The sequence below is a fragment of the Melanaphis sacchari genome, unplaced genomic scaffold, assembly GCF_002803265.2.
Source record: "Melanaphis sacchari strain LSU unplaced genomic scaffold, SCAv2.0 Contig0_pilon_pilon, whole genome shotgun sequence".
In the NCBI taxonomy this organism is placed as follows: Eukaryota; Metazoa; Arthropoda; class Insecta; order Hemiptera; family Aphididae; genus Melanaphis; species Melanaphis sacchari.
The window spans coordinates 24,707,940-24,728,096 of record NW_020270366.1 but is presented as its reverse complement, the minus strand read 5'-3'; the positions used below and the strand labels follow the sequence as shown (position 1 = coordinate 24,728,096).

Below are 20,157 nucleotides of genomic sequence, written 5' to 3'. Positions count from 1 at the left end.
TTATTTTATTCTATGCTATACATATTTTAAATCGTTAGAATAATAAATAACGTATAGATCAGGTAATAATTAGAAAATCTAATATCGACTAGCCATTATATTAGACTTGTAATAGCGTTAATGATTACTGATACCCTTTGTTTTTAACAATACCTTTTCATTTTTTTTTTTATCTATGTTCGCGTGTAAACTGTACTAATTAAGTAAAGGTCAATTTTTTTCATAGCCAGCTTAGCATCCTTCCTCCCAATGTACACTATTGCTCTATATACGGAAATAAAAATTAAAAATTTACTGTCTATATTTCTTGTATTCGTGCTGTAACCTACAAGTATTACAGTTATTATACCTAATAATATATTAATATACATTAATATTCTGTAGGTATTAATATGCGGGTATTGGATTCATAATATATTACCAATCAGCTCCATGTGTGTATTTTTATTAAATATTGTTATTTTTACTATCCATAATATAAGTTTAAAAACTTAAATATGTGTAATTTATTTTTAACATAATACACTACGTAACATGGTAGACGTTTGAGTATTTGTGAGATATTGCGGTAAAGAATGTAAGATATTATATAGGTGCCACAAATATAATACTACATAATGGCTTTCAAATACAGCAGTGATTCTCAATCTTTTAACGTTCGAGTACCACCTACACATCTTAAAATGTTTACGTACCACTTAATTCAGTAAACTCTATTTTTTTATTTTACTTATAAAAAAAAATGTATATATTATCATCTTTGTATGAATATTAACATTTATTGAACAAAAATAAAATTAGGTATGTACAATTTGATAAAACATAAATCAACCAAGCATTACAACATTATAGAGATTATCATTTATCTAAATTTCTATCTTTAATGTGTATAAAACCAACTATTTGGTTTAATTAATCAAATAAACGAAATAATATTTTACGCTTATAATAATATTTTATTTTATGATAAATATTTATTTTTTCTTAACGGAACCACCTTTGAGATTTCTGCGTACCATAAGTTGAGAAACGCTGAAACACAAAAATAGGTGTTATATTAATTAAGTTTTACACAGTGTTGTAAGGGTATAAAACGAGCAGATAGGATTGGAGGACTACATCAAAGATACCTTTAATGGATATCATAATATAATCGTACAATCATCATAGAAATATTTACGGATAAATGTAAAAGTTCAGGAACTATAAGAATACAAGCTATAAAAAATACTTAAATAAAATATAGTAATAATTAGCAAAAACTACAAAAAAAAAAAAAAAATGATTTGTTAACATTTAACAGAGAAACAGTGATAGGGGCTTAGTCCTTAAAAAAAAAAAATCATCATGGTGAAATTATGAAGTATGCGAGGTTTATAAATATAAAAATTATACATAGTATTAGACAGGTATATCTAAAAACCTACCGTAGAATTTTAATACTAATTTTTCAGTAACTTTCTGGATCAATTACCTACGTCTGTCAGCTAAATCTAGTGATAAGTTCCAAACCGTGTACACAAACAACTGTTGTACATGGACATGATATTTGTTGGTTATTCTGTTTATTGGATTATTCGCAAGCAGATAACAGGCGATTTTTTCCTGTTGATCAATTTTAGGAAAACTTCCATCGTCACCATCCGTTTATTCTCCTCTTATGTCCGATTTAATAGTTTGCAATCATGGCGCGTAGGTGTACTTCACGTGTATTCAGTAAGTAACTAACTGTGGTTAGTTTAACAAATTTTCAAAAATATTCCATTGCTACTACACAGGTGTTTATTTATACACTGGTACTTATAATAATATACTTGTAATACCAGCAGACGTAAAATAAAAAGTAATAACTATTTAAATTTTATAAGCATATATTATAAATTATTTTATTTCAAGTAAAATATTGTTGTAGATGACGTTTATTTTTTTATGAGAATTTTAATTTAAATTAAAGCTTTGTGTACAATTTTAAATGATAATAATAAAAATTTAGTAGGTAGCTTCATTGGAAGCCCTCCTACATCGCGCCTCTTTCACGATATGTAAACCTCCTACATCATTAATATTTGTTGTGCAAAATTTTGTATAGTTGTGTATTTCTTTTACCTAATGAAAAAATAATAAAAATTATACAATGCAAAATGTACTAATATATGTTATGAATATTATAATACGTTAAAACAGTATTAAAGTGAAAACATATTTTTTTATCCTACTGGTGATTGCGTTTTACGTACCCAAGTATTTTTTAAACAGGATTATAAGATCTAGTTAAAATAATATTAGTTTTACTTTTTATTAAGTAATGATTAATTAAAAATAATAGTATTACAACGTAATGTAAAAAAAATCGTGAGCATTTTGACGTCGATATTTATAGATCGGATTAACCAGATTTTAGTTTTCGTGCTCTCGTATAACTTGAAATGTTAATAATACTTGTACAATGTATACACTCACAAAATATTTTATATATAGTAATAGAAATACCTAAAGACGTTTGTTGAAACAAAAAAAAAAACTATAAAAAAGTGGTTAGTTTCGTTGAATTAAAAAATATCATGATACGTTCAAAAGAAGAACTATATATATAGTCTGAGAAGCACATACACACAAGGAATTTAAAGTATTTATTTGAAATCAGTAAACAATGAACAAAAAAAACAAAAAATTAAACCATTTAGACGTCCATATTAATTTCAACATGTGGATTGCACAACTGATATGATACCTATATAGTATAAGTATTTTGACTTTCGAGTATCCTATTGTACTATCAAAAACAGTATTGTTAATACTATAAATAAAATAAAAGGAATTTTTTTTTACACACATTTATTTTATTTTATTTTAAATTAAATACATTTATAACAGTTAAATTAAATTAATCATTAATATTATTAATATACATAAAATAATATCTAATACAAAATCATTATTATTGACAACTATATAAATAGATACTGAATTTTAAAAATTAAGTTAAATAAAATTTTTTTAATTATGTTATTGATTATTATTGAAATATTGAATTCAATATATATTTTACTAAAGGTACATATTATATTTATCATTTATTTTATTGTTTTTTTTTCGTATATATTATTTAAATCTATAAAAAAAATACCCAATTTTTTGTTCATATTAAAATCTATTATTAAGTAATCCGGAATCAAATAGTAACCGATTATAACTCTTTATTGGTTATATGGCTAATATTTTATATATTTTTGTCTATAGAATATTCTAACATACATTCATACGTATTTCAGTGTTTGTCAGTTCACCATATTGTTAGATTTAGTTTGTTACTTGATCGTGTATGATTTTTTTTTCTGTCTCTTTATTTAACGTAAAATGCAGAAAGATAAAATATTGCAGTATTCGAAACTTCGATATTTTGTGTTTGAATTTTTGGATCGACACAAGTAATGCTGTTTTGTAAATTGCACAAGTGTTAATTTTAAAGTGATAAAAACTTAACGTTACACAACACATAAAAACGGACAAACGTATCAAAGCCCTTAAATACGAGTAAAATAAAATTTAAAAAAAGCAGCTACCTACAAATACTTGATAAAAATCAACTTTAAATATCGATCTTTGTCCAATTCCAGAGAAATCAATATCGAGAAAATTCTACATTGATAATATCTACTATGTAACTATTAAAAAAAAAATAGAACCCAAGTATCTAATAATCGCATCTGGGTGAGTATCGATGGAGCAACACATATAGAAAGTCGTCTTATTGCCAATGTTATTATAGGTACTTTGGAGATAGAACGTTTTGAATCCATATTTTTAATTTTTAGTAAAGTTTTTAACAATCTATGACTAAATTATAGCCAGACGGAATACGGCGCGATCATGTACTATTATTTTTATCAGACACAGCGCCATACATGAAAAAAGCTGGTAAATCATTAAAAGTATTTTATTCAAAATTGATAAATGTAACATATGCAGCACATGACTTATATAGAATTGCGGAACAGCTGATTCGTGACCACTTAAGCTCTGTTAACAAAGTAATCGCAAATTGTAAAAAAGGTTTTTAAAAAAACATCTACTATAAAGTCGAAATGTCTAAAAAAGAGGCTCCAGGTATATATTTACCACTATAACCCGTAATTACAAAATGGAGATCGTGGATTAACGTGGCCGTTTATTATTGTGGAAAATTAAATACAGTTCTCCGTATTATGGGAAAGCTCGATGACAATAATGCAGTATGTAAAAAAATAAAGTAAATTTTTGAACTCGGTTTCGAGAGCAACTTAAAGTGTATAAAATCAAATTTTACAATTCTCGTAAAAAGAATTTATAAACAATAAATAAAGGCTTTTTTTTAACAACCATGTTAAAAATAATTAAAAAAATCAAAAAACCATTCAAATTATTAAGGGGTGAAGCAGGTAAAATTGTAAAAATAAATTTAAAACTGTATTTGAAAATAATAACGGTTTATCAACACATTAATATGTATCTCCAAAATATTCTTTGTGAAAAATAAAATAACGAATTAAATGGAGATCTTGAAGAATTATCTAGTGATCAAATAGTATTTTTTAAAGTATTTGCCTATTATATCTATAGATGTTGAGTGTTCCTTCTCAACATACAAGACATTGTTGACTGACAACCGTCAGAGTTTCAAATTTGAAAATTTGGCAAATTATTAAGTGTAACTCTGGTAAAATAATTTAGAATATTATTTAATTAATAAATAGCAATTACTTGAATTTTATTCTTCTTTCCAGGTTATTATGAATAGTTGCAATGGTTTTATTTAGGTAATTTAAGTAGTTTAAAAAAAAGTAAACAAATTTTAATTTATAAATATTAATTTAATAAATACAATTTTTTTTAAATTTTGAACAGAATAATTTTTCATTTTTGCTATTTTTTTTTTTTTTTTTACGTTTTTAGAGCAATTTATAATGTTTTATTTAAGATCTTTTAGGTCATATAATAAAGCGCTTATTTCAGTTGTTTTTAGTACTGCAAAATCTGAATCCTGATGATCAGTAATCTAAGTATTCTCACGATATAAGTATAGGTAATATCTGCTATATACATATAATTAAAATAGGATATATAATAACGATGGATTTACGATTTATTTATTTATTTACTGTAAAAATAAGTTCTTTAAGTATTTGTTTATAGTTCATACATAATAAACGGTACACTAGTAAAGATTATATGCAATCTATTTTAATTATAAACAATATCGTTTTTAATGTTAATATTTAATTCAATTTAAAATAGTAATATGTTTGAATTTTTTCAAATATGCACAAAATTGTCGATGAATACATAATTTAAGACTAGACATATGTTAAAATCAAACCAATAAATACGTGTTCGAGACTGATTTGTAATAATACTCGTATATAATTGTACGAGTAAAAGAAAATTTCGCTACAAAATCGTTTGAACAGTTGAACTAATTTGTAAAAAGTTATTACTTTTAAGGCGTTCGAATATAAATAATGCAAATTTTGTAATTCAATAGAAATAAAAGACCTTCTCTTAGAATAGTATTAATTTTAAACAATTGTCTGGTCATAAATATGTGCAAGTACGTAGTATAATTTACAAATATTTACATGTATAAATATATACAACAATGCTCATTAAAATAATTATTATTTAGCACACAATGCAATTCATTTCATGTTTTCCTTTCATTCTACTTAATGAAACTTATTAATGTTTACTGTCTAGCAATAATAATAACAAAATATGTATACTATATATCTATAATATGAAGGAACACAGAAATAGTTGTCTAAAAAAATTCAAATAAAATATGACAATATTGGTATATACGAGTATATAGTTTGTGTTTATAACAAATTAATAATGGTTGAAGAAAAAACGAAAAATTGATTTAAAATATTCAATAAAACGATGTTAAGTGTACATAGGTATTATTAAAAAAATATAACTTACTAAAAACAAAAAAACGTGTAGTATACAATAATTACAATATATTGTTATATTTCATAAAAATTTGATTTTTTTAACAAAAAAAATTTTATTTTAAATAACCTGTTTTTTTTAATTTCTCTACATTATTTTACTTTTGTCTGACAATACTAATCATTAAAACTGTATATATTTTGAATTATGTTGTTATTTTATAACTGATCTGTGACTTTATAAACATAATAGTTCCTAGTAACCGTTATCTTTAGCTGTTTGTCCACGAATTATTTTTAAATATAACAATTTTGCGAATGCATGGGAGTTTAATTTATAAAAATATTTATGATGATACGAAAAACAAAACAATAAATTAATAAGTATATTTTGTGATCAAAAGTATTATCCCTACCCAAACTGTAATTAAAATAATAGTGTCAATGTTTTATTTTTATTTTTAAGTATGTGCCTAATATTCGCTAAACCAAGAAGTGTTTATAATTACTAATTAAGACATTTTACGGCTATAGTTTACTAACCAATAAATTTGTTTTCAAGGATTCTTATTATTTCTTGCGATTGAATAATTATTTTATTATAATAAAACTCAATGAAGCGTATTATTGTAATGTTATGTTTCGGTAATATAATACCAATCTTATATTTTATATACTACGTATTACCAAACACACACACATATACAAAAAAATGACTTATACGCATTTCTCTGTTAATTTAACAAGTGGAATTGCTGCTAATAAAGAAAAATAAGTTTAATATGTTAGATTATACACTATTCGTAGATTATAACATTGGGTATAGCAGTGATGTTTGTCCTAGCTATTAATTTGAAATTTGTGCACGTCCAATTTTGTTCAATTGCACTCATTACTTTCACTACGCCCGAATTAAAGCGTTTAATCTGTCGAATTCTATTTCAAAATGTTAAGAATTATTTTTATCTAAGAACTTATTAAATGGTACCTTAGACGTTTATAGAGTGCCTTCGGGGGAATCATTTGTCACATTTATAATTTTCTCTTTTTATAAACAAATTTTCATTAGTTATTAGTTAATAGTTTAATACATTATAATACATATAGAATTTATTTTTAAAGCAATTTTTGAAAGAATTATTATTAGTAATTATTATTATTATTATTATTATTATTATTATTATTATAAGTTCATCTAATTTAATAATATTATAAGACGAATACAATTGTTAGTTTCAATCATTTTTACTATATAATATATTGCAATATTCTATTATAATTATACAAATATGATTAATTTATATTTAATAATTGTACATGCTATATAGTTTAATTTTTAGTATTCACTAAAAATATATTGTTTCTTGATATCCTAGCGTTATTATTATATATTCAAACAGTATGTTAGTAAAACATAATATATTTATGTTTAGTCAAAATAAAGATTTTAATGTTAATGATAAATATAAAAGATAAATGTAGTTTTAATTTACTTTCGTCAAGTGCTGTTCTTTTTTGAAGTGCATATGATGAATGGGCAGTACTAAGATAGTTCCCTTTGAGTTGAGTAAAAATCTAATCCCTAGATTTAGATAATTAAAGACCCAAAAGTTAATGTCTATCAATCAACCAATTTTTCATCTTACTTGCATATTTTAATGTTTATATTTTGTTTGATATGTTTATAAATAAATGTGTACCTATATATTCTATTAAGTCATACTTCACAATTGTGTTTTTATTTGTCTAGAACTATTTAATATGAGATGAATAACTGCAGTAAATACTATTGATGTCAGTTAAAGAATATAGAATAATAGACTAGTAATTAAAAATTAGAGAAAGATTTTTCAGAAAATGATCAAGATATTTGTTTAAACAGTTTCTTATTATTACGTTTTATTTTATTTTACTGACACTTGGTTTTTATCGAAAACTACTGAGACATTATAAAATAATTTTTCATCTGTATTTCATATAAATAAGATGCAAGTATTGTTTCTGAAATTGATTCAGATTTTTTTTCCATACCAACTATAGATTTTCATATTAAAACACAGAATTATAGTAAAACACTAAATTTTATGAGCTGTTATACAGTCTTACCTATATTTCAAGAGTGCAGAATTATAAATATAATACTGTTACCTTGTACTAGTATTTAAAATAATATATAAAGCCTTTATAAGAAACTAAATAAATTATATTTTATGCAATATACTTTATTTACTTGTATATTATATGCTAATTGTTGTTTTTAAAATTAACTGATTTTTATTAGTAAGATTATTATTTGAAATTTAAATTGGGCTTGTCATGTTTTCAATAAATTAATATGAAATAAATCAATTTTTTGTTTTGAATAGAATTTATACATCTAATGATGATAATTAATGATTAGTGATAACTTAATATGTATTATATTATTTGTATAATATTGTAATCATTATTTAAATATTATTTTTGGAAATAAAATACTAATTATTAATTATAGTATATTATTATAATTTAGTTTTAAGTATCGATTTATCTTAAAATAAGCAGTGACGCGAAATCTATAATTTCGTTATTACAATGTTATGTGCTCCGTATAATTATTCACATAAAATGTTATTCGAATAAATTAGACAGATAGATTGAATTTATTTTTGAGTTATGGACTATGCAAGTTTTGCGCAGACTGCAACATGAGTGGGTAGTTAATATTTTGATGTTATACATACCAAATGATTGAATAATTTCTATTCAACGTAGCGGTAAAACTATATAATAATATAATCCAATGTAATTATATTAATTATAAACGTGTATTTCGTGTAGAATACGTATATAATTGCACTTGGTGTGTTGTATAATAAATAATAAAGCTATAGCCTATGATATATACTCTGCAATACTCGTTTATGTAAATTGAAGGAGACGTGTGATTCGATGCGAGGTAGGCGTTTGTCGATGTATATTATAGACGAGATTATAACGAGGAAAACGTCAGAAAATCGTGGACGTGCGCGAAATCTGTTTTTATTTTTTTTTTTAAATAACACACCAGCTGTGTGTACGTAATGTACGATAATAATACACATTATCATTGTAATATCAATAAGCCTACGCATGTATATGAAGCACAGTGGCCATAAATGTATCTACCCATAATGTTCAGCAATAATATTAAAATACCTAAATGGTATAGTATTTATATGGTTATAGTGGCTACCGATTAAACGACGAAACGAATGACGACGGTGGAGTCGTGTTCATCGTTGTTGTATAATAATCACTCATCACGTGCAGCGCTGCAGCAACAGGTCAAAAGTCAATAAGCACAGGTATATTTCTACAAAGACAAATAGTAACAAAAAAAAAAAAAAAAGAGCAGGTGATTCTGTTATTCGGGACCCCAACCTCTTCCAGTCAGCGACACGGTGGCTCATATGTATAAATATATGGGTAGGAGAAAGTAGTGGTTAATGGTGGTATCGAGGGCGGGGAGGTGGTGGACATACAGAGTGTTTGTGGTGTAGTGAATAATAATAATAGAAAAAAAAAATTAAAACATTGGTCGACTACTAGTGATAGTGGGGGGAGGATAACGTCGCAGGTAGTGTGTCCGGCGGCGGCCGTTCATTCCGTTGTGCGGTCGTGTAACAAATGACGCTTGTTGTGCGCGTTCAGTGAGTTTCGTTTCTAAACATACATCCGAACCCTATAGACATGTGCGACTCGGATGACTGCTTAAATTGTGGTGAGTACCTACCTCATTTTAAAATGTAATACTATTTGTTTTTTTTGGTTCACACGGTACAAGTGTATTTTTTTACTATATACACGTATAGTAAAAATATACTTTATATTAAGTATACGGATCGCCGATTTTAAGGGTGTTATAATCAAAGTTTTCCCGGAAATTGTCTTTCCTTTTGTAGGTATTATAATATAGGTTCCATCAAATCAAAAATATTACTCCGGTTGCATCCGATTTTATAAGCAATTTATTGCAGTATTTATACAATGTAAGATAGTTATCGTCTTATATTGATCATACCTATGTTTAATATTTTAATGTGCGAGTGTTGACTGTCATACGAGTATAATACTTGTTAAAGGTAAATGTATTTTTCAATTTGAATTTTACTCTTACAAAAATTATTATTGAGAATTAACAAACGAGCCCTTCTTTACTACAACCACCCTAGTTTTATTTATGTCTCAACCCACTAATCACGATGGCTACGGGGCGTTCAAATCTCTACAGAGAGTTAGTGTTTTTACAATAATTGTACAATGTTGTATGACCGACCGATACAAATAATAAATAACGTTTTTACTTAATCTCGGCCTTCATCACCATGTGCTGTAAGTCGTATGTTTCAATGTTAAATATGCGTAGTATATAATGTAATAACAATATAACAATCATCTTACGGTACACACATTCAGGAAGTCGTTTCGCCTGAAAGTCACAAGTGGAGGCCGGTTCTATAAACATTATGAACGTATTTTATTACATTATAATATTAGTAAAGTCATCGACGTTCTACTGTATCTATAGTATCCAACGAGAACATAATATAGATACTCCAAATATATGTTCCAACAACCGCAAGCAAAACGCATGTTGCTGATATAATATAATATTACAAACATTTAGTTTGTTCTACTGATTACATTTTATGTTTCTTTTGCTAACAGACTAGCTCATCGAAATCGGTATTTATTGCCAAAATTTTATATATTTATATCACTTTTAACTATACAATATTTCAATATTATTGCCACTTTTCTTATGTGGATATGAGTCTTTTTGCCGAAATGTATTATTTATAGCATTTTAAAGGACGATTCGATTGGGCTTACAACCTATTGTTAGAGATGTGCAGTGTTCTGATTGAAAACAAGATTTTATAATATAATAGCAAACATTTTTCTTTATTCGTTTCACATTGATCTTCGATCACAATTTCAATGTAGAAGGTATATGCTATATAGAATAAAATGCACCTGCTTTGCATTAGTTTGTTTTGTAATAAACCTAAAAAATTATACAGAATTAAACGTCGATGTTGTATTGCTCTACATTTATATGTAAAAATATGAATTATAAATCTAAGAAATTATTTATTTTATTTTTATCGTAAATACAATAGACTATAAGTCTATTTATATTAAATCTTAATAAATATTATTAATTAATTAAAATTAAAAAAGCATACAGTATTCTAATAACACCAATAGTTTTAAATCTATTGTTAGGTAACAAACAATTTAAAATACAAATACCTACATTATAATTAGGTGTTATTGACGAGTAACGTTACGTTTGAAATATAATAATATTGTAACAAGAAACGAGTAAAACAATATATTCCAAATATAAATCAATATATCAATTACGTTTTTTTGTTGATATAAAGGTAGATGTAAATGATATATACAGTTATGTCTAGACTCTAGAGTACAAAATGCTTATATAAATGTGAGTAAAGTTTATATGTCTAGAATAATTCTTATATAAGCACCATAGTCTCCTCTTTAAAAATATATAAGAAATTTGCATAGAATATATAGGTACATCAAATCTTCTAAATATTGTAATTAGATCCATATAAAATTAGAAAACAGAATCATGATATTAGTTTTTTAAATAATGGCATATATTATGTTTCATTCATACGAAGACTATAGTTATTTTCCAATAAGTAATAACGGTATTGGTGGTACTATATTAGTAGGTAAAATAATTTATGAGACGTTTACAAAAATTAACATATCTTACACGTCATATCATTAATATATTATTATTGATTTCCGGTTTTTACGACTATATAATATATTAGTAGGTAATTAAGTACAAGCGGTTTTAGTCTGACCTAAAACGAACACAATTCTGCATTCTGCAGCACAATCGAATCGTATGTCACGTTGATATGTTTCAAAGCCATACTTCACTCGTGCCGAAACAAAGTTTCTTCTATAGGCTTATACCTATTCAATATAATACTTTAACAGTGCGTTGAATTTTTTTTCTAATACAATCAAATGCAGTAAACTACTATAGGATAGTAGGTACGTATAATAATATACCATCACATCGTGATAAGTGTCTCGTAAATTCTTATATAGTATATTTATATTTATTATACCATTTTTATTATACGAAAAACCGTCTGTTTGAATTTTGCGTTGAATCGTTTTTGATACGATGACCCTCGGCGGCGCGATAGTGGAATCGTTACAGCGGGTACTCGTCCGCGGCAAGTGTGATGCAGTATTATAATACGCGTAAGAACAGTATTCTATGTATAAATATAAATGAATATCAGAATATCTAATTAATGAGTTTCTCTGGTGTAGAGACGAAACGACGAAACCAGGTTTGACGACCTTCATTATGCTGCTCGCGCATTCACAGCAAGATACCTCGTCGGCTCATAAATTCCTATATATATATGGGTATATATTATAACATAATTTCGACGTGCATAAAGTTTAGTTGATACGGTTGTGTATCTATTGCGAGTACAGCATCACTGTCTCGAGGCGTACACGGTGACTCGATTTCTGGCGAAATTTCCAGCTCACAAGTTGTATGCAACTGTTACTGTAACGCTGTACAACGACATTTAAGTGTTATACGGTAAACAGATAGATAGATAAAGGTTAACCGCTACAGCAGTCATTTATTTCAGCAGTGTCCATTATCACGTATTACATTATATATATATATATATTGCTCAATACGCGATTTATTATATACATACCTAGGTATATCAAAATACGCAAATTCCGCCGTTCGCCTGATGTAGACAACGTATTTACGTATTATATCGTTGTGATATATTACCGTTTAGACAGGTATATAATGCTATTAAGCAACTTGTGATTTGTGGTTTACTATTTTTACATTCGAGATCTCGTCGTCATCAGTTAATTCCCATGATTTGTATATGTTATTATTAGTAATATTGTATTTTATATTAGCTACAGTGAAATATACTTCTTATGTCAATAGCAGTAAAGTTGTCGTCTTCATCGACATTGTATATTGAATAATAATAATAATTATTATATTTTCGTCGCGAACCGCATTTTCGGTCAGTTCCACGTTTAGTTTCGTTTAGCAAGTCTACTTATATATTTATATATATATATCGATCTGCGTACTTTACATACTCATACATCATAGTGCGTCACGCGCCAAAAACGATTACGAATGCAACTACTTCATAACACGTTGCAACCGTATCAGAGCGTTAATATAGGTGTATAATACATATATTATTAAACATTTTCAAGTTATACAAGAATCAGATAGATGCGGTAGTGATGTATTTCGCTTGCTGAACACGATTTCGCAGAGATTAGTGGAATATCAAAATAATATTTACGTAAGCACAATACACTTTGACTATTTCAAGTTCTTTCTATCTTTTTTTTAAAGACCAAACGAAAAGAACATTTACACGCTGTGAACGAAAACGATGCACATTTGATTTATTACTTGCGGGGCTGACTAAGGTTTTTTACGCGTCAGACAAATGAATACGCCCATTTAAACCCAAAACGAGTGTCATCATATTTTTAGGTTATAAATATAATACAATACGTAATCGGCATATACCACGATTATACGAACGTTGGCTTTTTGAAAAAAGGTTTATAGTCAGTTACCTACCTGTTTTGCTCAGGTAAAATCTTATTGGTATGGTGTATATAAAATCTAAGTTGATTACCCTCAAATTTTGAAATGGTACCTCATTTATTATCACGGTTAATTTATTTAGAAGGATTGATTTATTGATTAAAATTATTAATTAATTAATCTTTTTTTTTTGTAAAATAATATCTTTATTCGTTTCTTTCTTAAATATATCATAAAACCTAATCGCCAAGCACGGTATCTATCAAATAGATATTATAAAAATCTAAAGATTTAAAAAAAACATAAATTTCAAATATTAAAAAACTAAATAAAAATTTAATGAAAATATTAAATTTATAATTTTTTATACTTACATAAAAAAGTAAAATACACCAGGTGGTTACCTACTTCTGAAGTGAAAACATAATATTATTTCATACCTGTACCTACATAACTACCTATTATTTACTATACAGTATACGCGCCATATTCGATATATTCAATGAAAAATGTAATGGCACAGTGTCATTTTTTATTAATTGTACCTATGTGGTTGACTTGTTTTTATATTATTATAATAATTGACGTTTTATATACTACGTATAAAACAACGAATCACACATTGTTTTGATTGTTTCTTTTATTCTATAATAAATTGCTTACTATCCTAAACTTTCACGATTACATATATACTTAACAATCCTGGGCAACAATAAAATTAAATACATTTGCAAATATACCTAACGATACACATAATCTAATAATTGGCAATAATTAATTATAAATATGGATGAAGTACAAAATTTACGTAGATATATAATTATGTATTTTAAACGGGAGAACGGCAACTGTTAATATTATGATAGCATATATTAGAATATATATGACAATATAATATGTACGAGTACACGTGCATTTTACGTAGCTATTACTCAGTATGAGAGAGGATGCACTCTGTATTAACTTACTATTAAAGACGTCACCGGACCGTATCACCATAACGGTCAAATTATTTCCTATTATTGTTGTTTTTTTATTTATTGTTTACCTTTGGGTCATACGATTATACAAGGATGTTTAGAAGAGGTCTTTCTAATAATTCAATCCTTTTGAAAAACCACATTATTATATCTGGTAATTTTCTAGTTTAAAATTCTTGAAATTTTTCACTCAATAAGACGAATTGAACAAGGTAAACCGCGTAATAATATCCAATCCGGCCTTAAAACCACAACTAGGATTTCTCATATGGACCAATATAAGTCATTGAGCTTATTAATATATTTTTCTAATTGCGAATTTGATCTACTTTCAGAAAGACATTGATCTTTTTTAAATCATGAGACAAGCTAATAATAAACTTAACGAAAATACCGATGAAACATAATATTATTTATGTATAGATATATTAGTCGAAATATTTAAGTTACCTTATAATACAATTATTATATTATACATAAAAATTATTAAATATAATTAATAGCCATTCATAAGACTTTTTTTAATACTACTCTTTAGAGAAATCACAATTTAAATTTCAATAAAAATTAAGACGATTAAATAAAATGTAATTTAATGAATTAATTTCTCATATAATATAAAAAATTACTTATCATATTTAAATTGAAGCTTTAAAAAATAATTCTAACATAATTTTGCATAAATTCATAATATCTTTAAGTATATACATTTCTTATACAAAAAGTACTTAATGAATTTGCCATAATATCATAATCTGAATAATATATTACAATCAATTTCATTTCAGTTATTTCGAAATTGTTACTGGAGCAACATTCGATGCTCGTGATTTTTGATCCTAGATACAATTGCGCATTAATTTACAAATATAAGTATCATATGACGACATTGGAAATAACCATAAAACACGCAATATTACTATTATAAATTGTTAACTAATAATATTATTTTAATCTTGCACACTGTAATTGAAGACGTTAAAGCAGAATAACGTTCGACTTTTTTAGACACATGTTTTTATTCGTTGTTAATCTTGCATTCTTCGTTAATAATTTACGATAATATTTTAAAATTTAAAAACATTTTGGTATGGCAAATAATAGAATACTTTATTTGTTTAACAGTATATTACATGCTGCGTAAGGTAAAACGAATTTAGAATGTTTATCACGGAAATCGTCAAGCGGTCATAATTTTTCTACTAGGTACTCTTTTGGACGTACGTAAAACCTAATTTTACCGCAAGGTATATAAATACTTAGACCACATTTGGTACGTTTATGCATTTAACATTTATACCACTCACTTTTCATACATTACATAGCCTCAAAAGTATGACTATATGATTATTATGTACGCAATACCATAAAATTATGCATGTGTGTAAAGCATAATATCTATTTGTTGTTTTATATGTACTACAATTGGAAATGCTAAGTCTGATTTGTGGTCAAAAAATCGAAACACTCCATGCAGTTTCTAAGTATTAAAACCTCAAGTATTGTTGTTGAAAAATTCTTAGCTTGTGACTAAAAATTATGTAAAACGCACATTGCTTTCAATCCTCGAAATTCGTTGTACACAACGGAACGGATTCAATATCGTAGGTTATCTCAAACTTTCTGTTTTGTTTCGAAAGTCATTATACCCATAGATATATTATACAGCAACAGCTGCGGGTCATCGCGGGTGCATCGGAGTACGACACGTATATGTAAATACATATAAAAAAATGGGGTGCATATAAGGACTTCCTGATGTCCTACAAAATAATATATTATAATAAAATAATGAACGCGCTCATGTGTTAAAAAAAAAAATCATTGTATTAAATGACACCCTTGTGATACCATGTTATCGGTAATCTCCACTAAAATTAAAAAAAAAATTAAATATTAAAAAAACGAAATACAACTATACACGTAGACCAAGACGAATTGGGGTATCCATAGCTCAATGACTCGATATATACTCTACAGTTCAACTATAACAACGGCTCAATATAACTTTAACTAAACATATTATACAATAAGTCAACGTATTATTACTATACATATTATTAGCGAGCCGACGGAGTAACATCGGTAGTTTGTACGAAAAGAATACCAAAAACACGGTATCATTTTCGTTGTTTGCTACGTAGTACATATATATATATAATTTATATATCTAATATACATGTATGATATGTAAGCAAGATTTTAACGGGATGTAAAACTCGTGTTATGCTATATTATTTTTTTCCGCAGACAGGGTGCGTGCCTGTTGTCACGACCTTATAATAGGTAATTGAATTAATATTATTATACTCACGCGCGTTCAGGTTTCACGATGAAAAACTTGCGACGGAAACGCAAACACAACCGAAAATTTCACATGACCGTTTTTGGCGATCGCAATTATTATTATTGTGATTATTGTAATGATAAAATACCTAACCAATCACCGTCGTTGCGCGTGTCCGGTTATACACAGTACACACAATAATTATAATAATATATCATGATATATTTAATAATAATTTATAATATTGTATACGTACAAAGCGCACGGTCGTCGTCTCCGATACTATGTGTATATTGTATAGCTAGGGATCTTTTATGTGTCGGGGACCTAATATACTATATTCCAAAAACGAATCTGCACACGACGTCGAATCGTGATGAGCAAACAGTGTGATGGGTGGCGAAAATAGTGAAATTGTTTTGTATTTTTTTACGACTCGGCACAATACGCGAGCGGAAGCAATTCTTCGTCCGCAAAGAAAATGGTATAATATAATATTATAATAATATCTGTTATAAAGGTACGACTGTGGCAGATATTATAATAATATTATAAATGTTCCGATGGCAATGCGATTCGGTCGAAAGTTTAAAACATTACATACGTTTAAAATACGTATGTGCGTGCGTATTTAACTATATCTGTAATATAACTAATAATGCACTGACAACGGAACAATATAGCAGCGTTTATCAGGCGAAGTGTGTGAGAGTGTGTGAAGTTAGGGAAAATATTTATAATACCTACGCCCAAATCGTTATCCGGCCGAATCATTAGTAGATACTTAGAACCGATTCAGAAAAAAACGCAGGGTATTATTGGCGTACTTTTTTCTCTCCTCTTTCTATTTCCGACACCGCTACCGCTACCGACGTGGTTGTCATTTGGTCGCAATTATTGTCATTATTATTATTATTTTATTTCGACGTTTTAATCGAAGGATCGTGCGCCGAGAAAATCGCACATTTTATATGGCCGCGATGTGCTCCCGCTGCGTTTTAATAATACAATAATATAACACAACGTATAATGACATTCATAACACTGACGGTGGTTATTTCAACGATGATCCTACTCGACCGTCACTTTACAAACCTAATAAAAACCATATATAATAATATGATGTTATATAAACAATAATTGCAAACGCGCGCATATTAAAACGACGTTTGTCATTAAATGCATAACGCAGTCGTAGTGTAAAACGAGCAAATAAACCGCACACATTTAAATAACGAAAAAGGTTATTTTGTTTTGTAGTTTTGTTTAAGCGTGTGATTTCCGTCGCATTTTCAGATTTTTTCCACAAGCGACGGGTTACGTTGATGTGATCGAAGATCGAAACCCACTCGTGTTATGTCCATAGGGAGAGACGTAAAAAAGTTAAATTCTTAATAATCATACTATTACCATTTATAAACGTATTGGTGATTGGATATGATAATGTAAGTAATAATATATGACGTTATGGTTATCATAACGTGCAGATACTTTCAAACTCCATTCCGAAGTCTTTTAATAAAACTGGACTACATACATTACTCGACAACAGTATACTGTATGATTATACTTGTACCGTCATACAATGTTCAAAAAGTCAATAGGTACATAATACTAGCATATCATATTATTTATTTCGGCAAACAGAAACGGTATAATCTGCAATGTTTTGCGTCGTTCTGATTAAAAATAAAGATAAATCGGGCAATAATAATAATAATAATAATAATAATAATAATAATGATAGTAATCAAATTGACCATGGATTAACTTCTTCGATCTGATCGCGGTAACGCCGGTAACTATAATAAATATCAAAAGGTTACCTATATGCTGCGGTCGTCGCGCGCGCCCCGAGATTTCTCACGTTTTCGTCGATCTCGCGATCGTGCGCCGGTCGATCTACAAATAGGTATCTCCGCATACTATTATTATATCCCTATACCTACCCATAACCATCTATAATATGTACAAGTAACGCACACCTGCACGTTGCGCGCACGGCCAATACTCGATCAGCGATCGACGACACGATATCCGGTGTGCCACTGTAGGTGCATATACGTACGGCAGCGACGGCGGCGGCGACACAATCACACGATTCTCCGTTGTGCCGATAGTTTCACTCGGATGGATCACGCGAGCCCGTTACGCGTTGTACATTATATGTATGTATAATGTTCCATCTGTGGGTATCGTATATTAGAAATGCCAAAAAAATATTCATTTTCACTAGGTAGGTATATACAACAACACGGAGAGAGGAAAAACCATAAAGATCATCACGAAATGCATTGTGTAAGTGCCTAGACCTATACTTGCTTGTATTATGCGGCACAGCGCGTGAATGGGCTTGCTGTCTATACATAACATATTGAAGAAGTCTGTACCGTTAAATATATTATTATATGAACGAAAATTATTGTTTTCCAAAAACAAACAAAATATTTCAATTATTACTCTCGGTATACAGCGATGGCGTGTGCTTAGGTAATAGGTATTATTACTCATTGTGTTTGTTAGATATCATAATGTTACTCCGCAATCCCTAACTTCGGTTCCGACCGTGCACGGTTTTGAATTGAAAAGCAATTATTTACAGAATATAAACTATATTTTTATAATTCAACAACTTTTTCAAAAAAAATCGTAAAAAAGTTCAATACTGTTTTCAGAAACTTATTAGTATATAAAAAAGACATGTACTTTTATTTATATATGTGTAAGGATTAATAATATTGTATGATGGCTTGTTTCGTAGTAGCGGTACGCTGCGGCCATTTGAGTAGTAAAACGGTCGAGGCGATGGTCACACCCTTTTCTCGTTATTATAAGACTAAAGTTTTTTTTTACTTCGACAGAATCGCCGGCGGAATATTACGACGCGCTTATAACAGTTGTAGGTACCAACGTATCTGTGTACGCTGATTATGTATTATATATCGTATTATAAGTACCTCTACGTATTAACTGCATATTGCGATTTACGAGTAATTGCACGATTTTTATTGTTTGACCCTATTATCTACCGCACCGGTGTATAATAGGTTTATTATAATATTTTATTATAGCCAGATACAGCCGATATATTATGCGCTATGGACCGCGGTGCAGCTATTGTTGGCCAAACGTAATTTGATATAAGATTATAACTGTTCGTAGATAGCCGTTCCTTCAAATTATACATTAAACGTATTATAACGAGAAACACGATAGGTTAAGTATAATTATTAAATTAAATATAATACAAAATATTAACATATATAATATGTTTTATATGTATAGATGCTTATCGCACGCCCACTTAAATGTTACCAATAA

At 27.9% G+C, this 20,157-nt stretch overlaps 1 protein-coding gene across 2 annotated transcripts in view; it reads left to right on the top strand.

The window, feature by feature from the left end:
* The first annotated feature begins 9,570 nt into the window (after positions 1-9,570).
* Positions 9,571-20,157, top strand: part of LOC112603903 — a 44,117-nt gene continuing 33,530 nt past the window's right edge. For both annotated transcript variants that reach the window (XM_025352720.1, XM_025352730.1), the window contains exon 1: positions 9,571-9,672. The gene's annotated coding sequence lies outside the window, so the exon portion shown is untranslated. The remainder of the gene's footprint in view (positions 9,673-20,157) is intronic.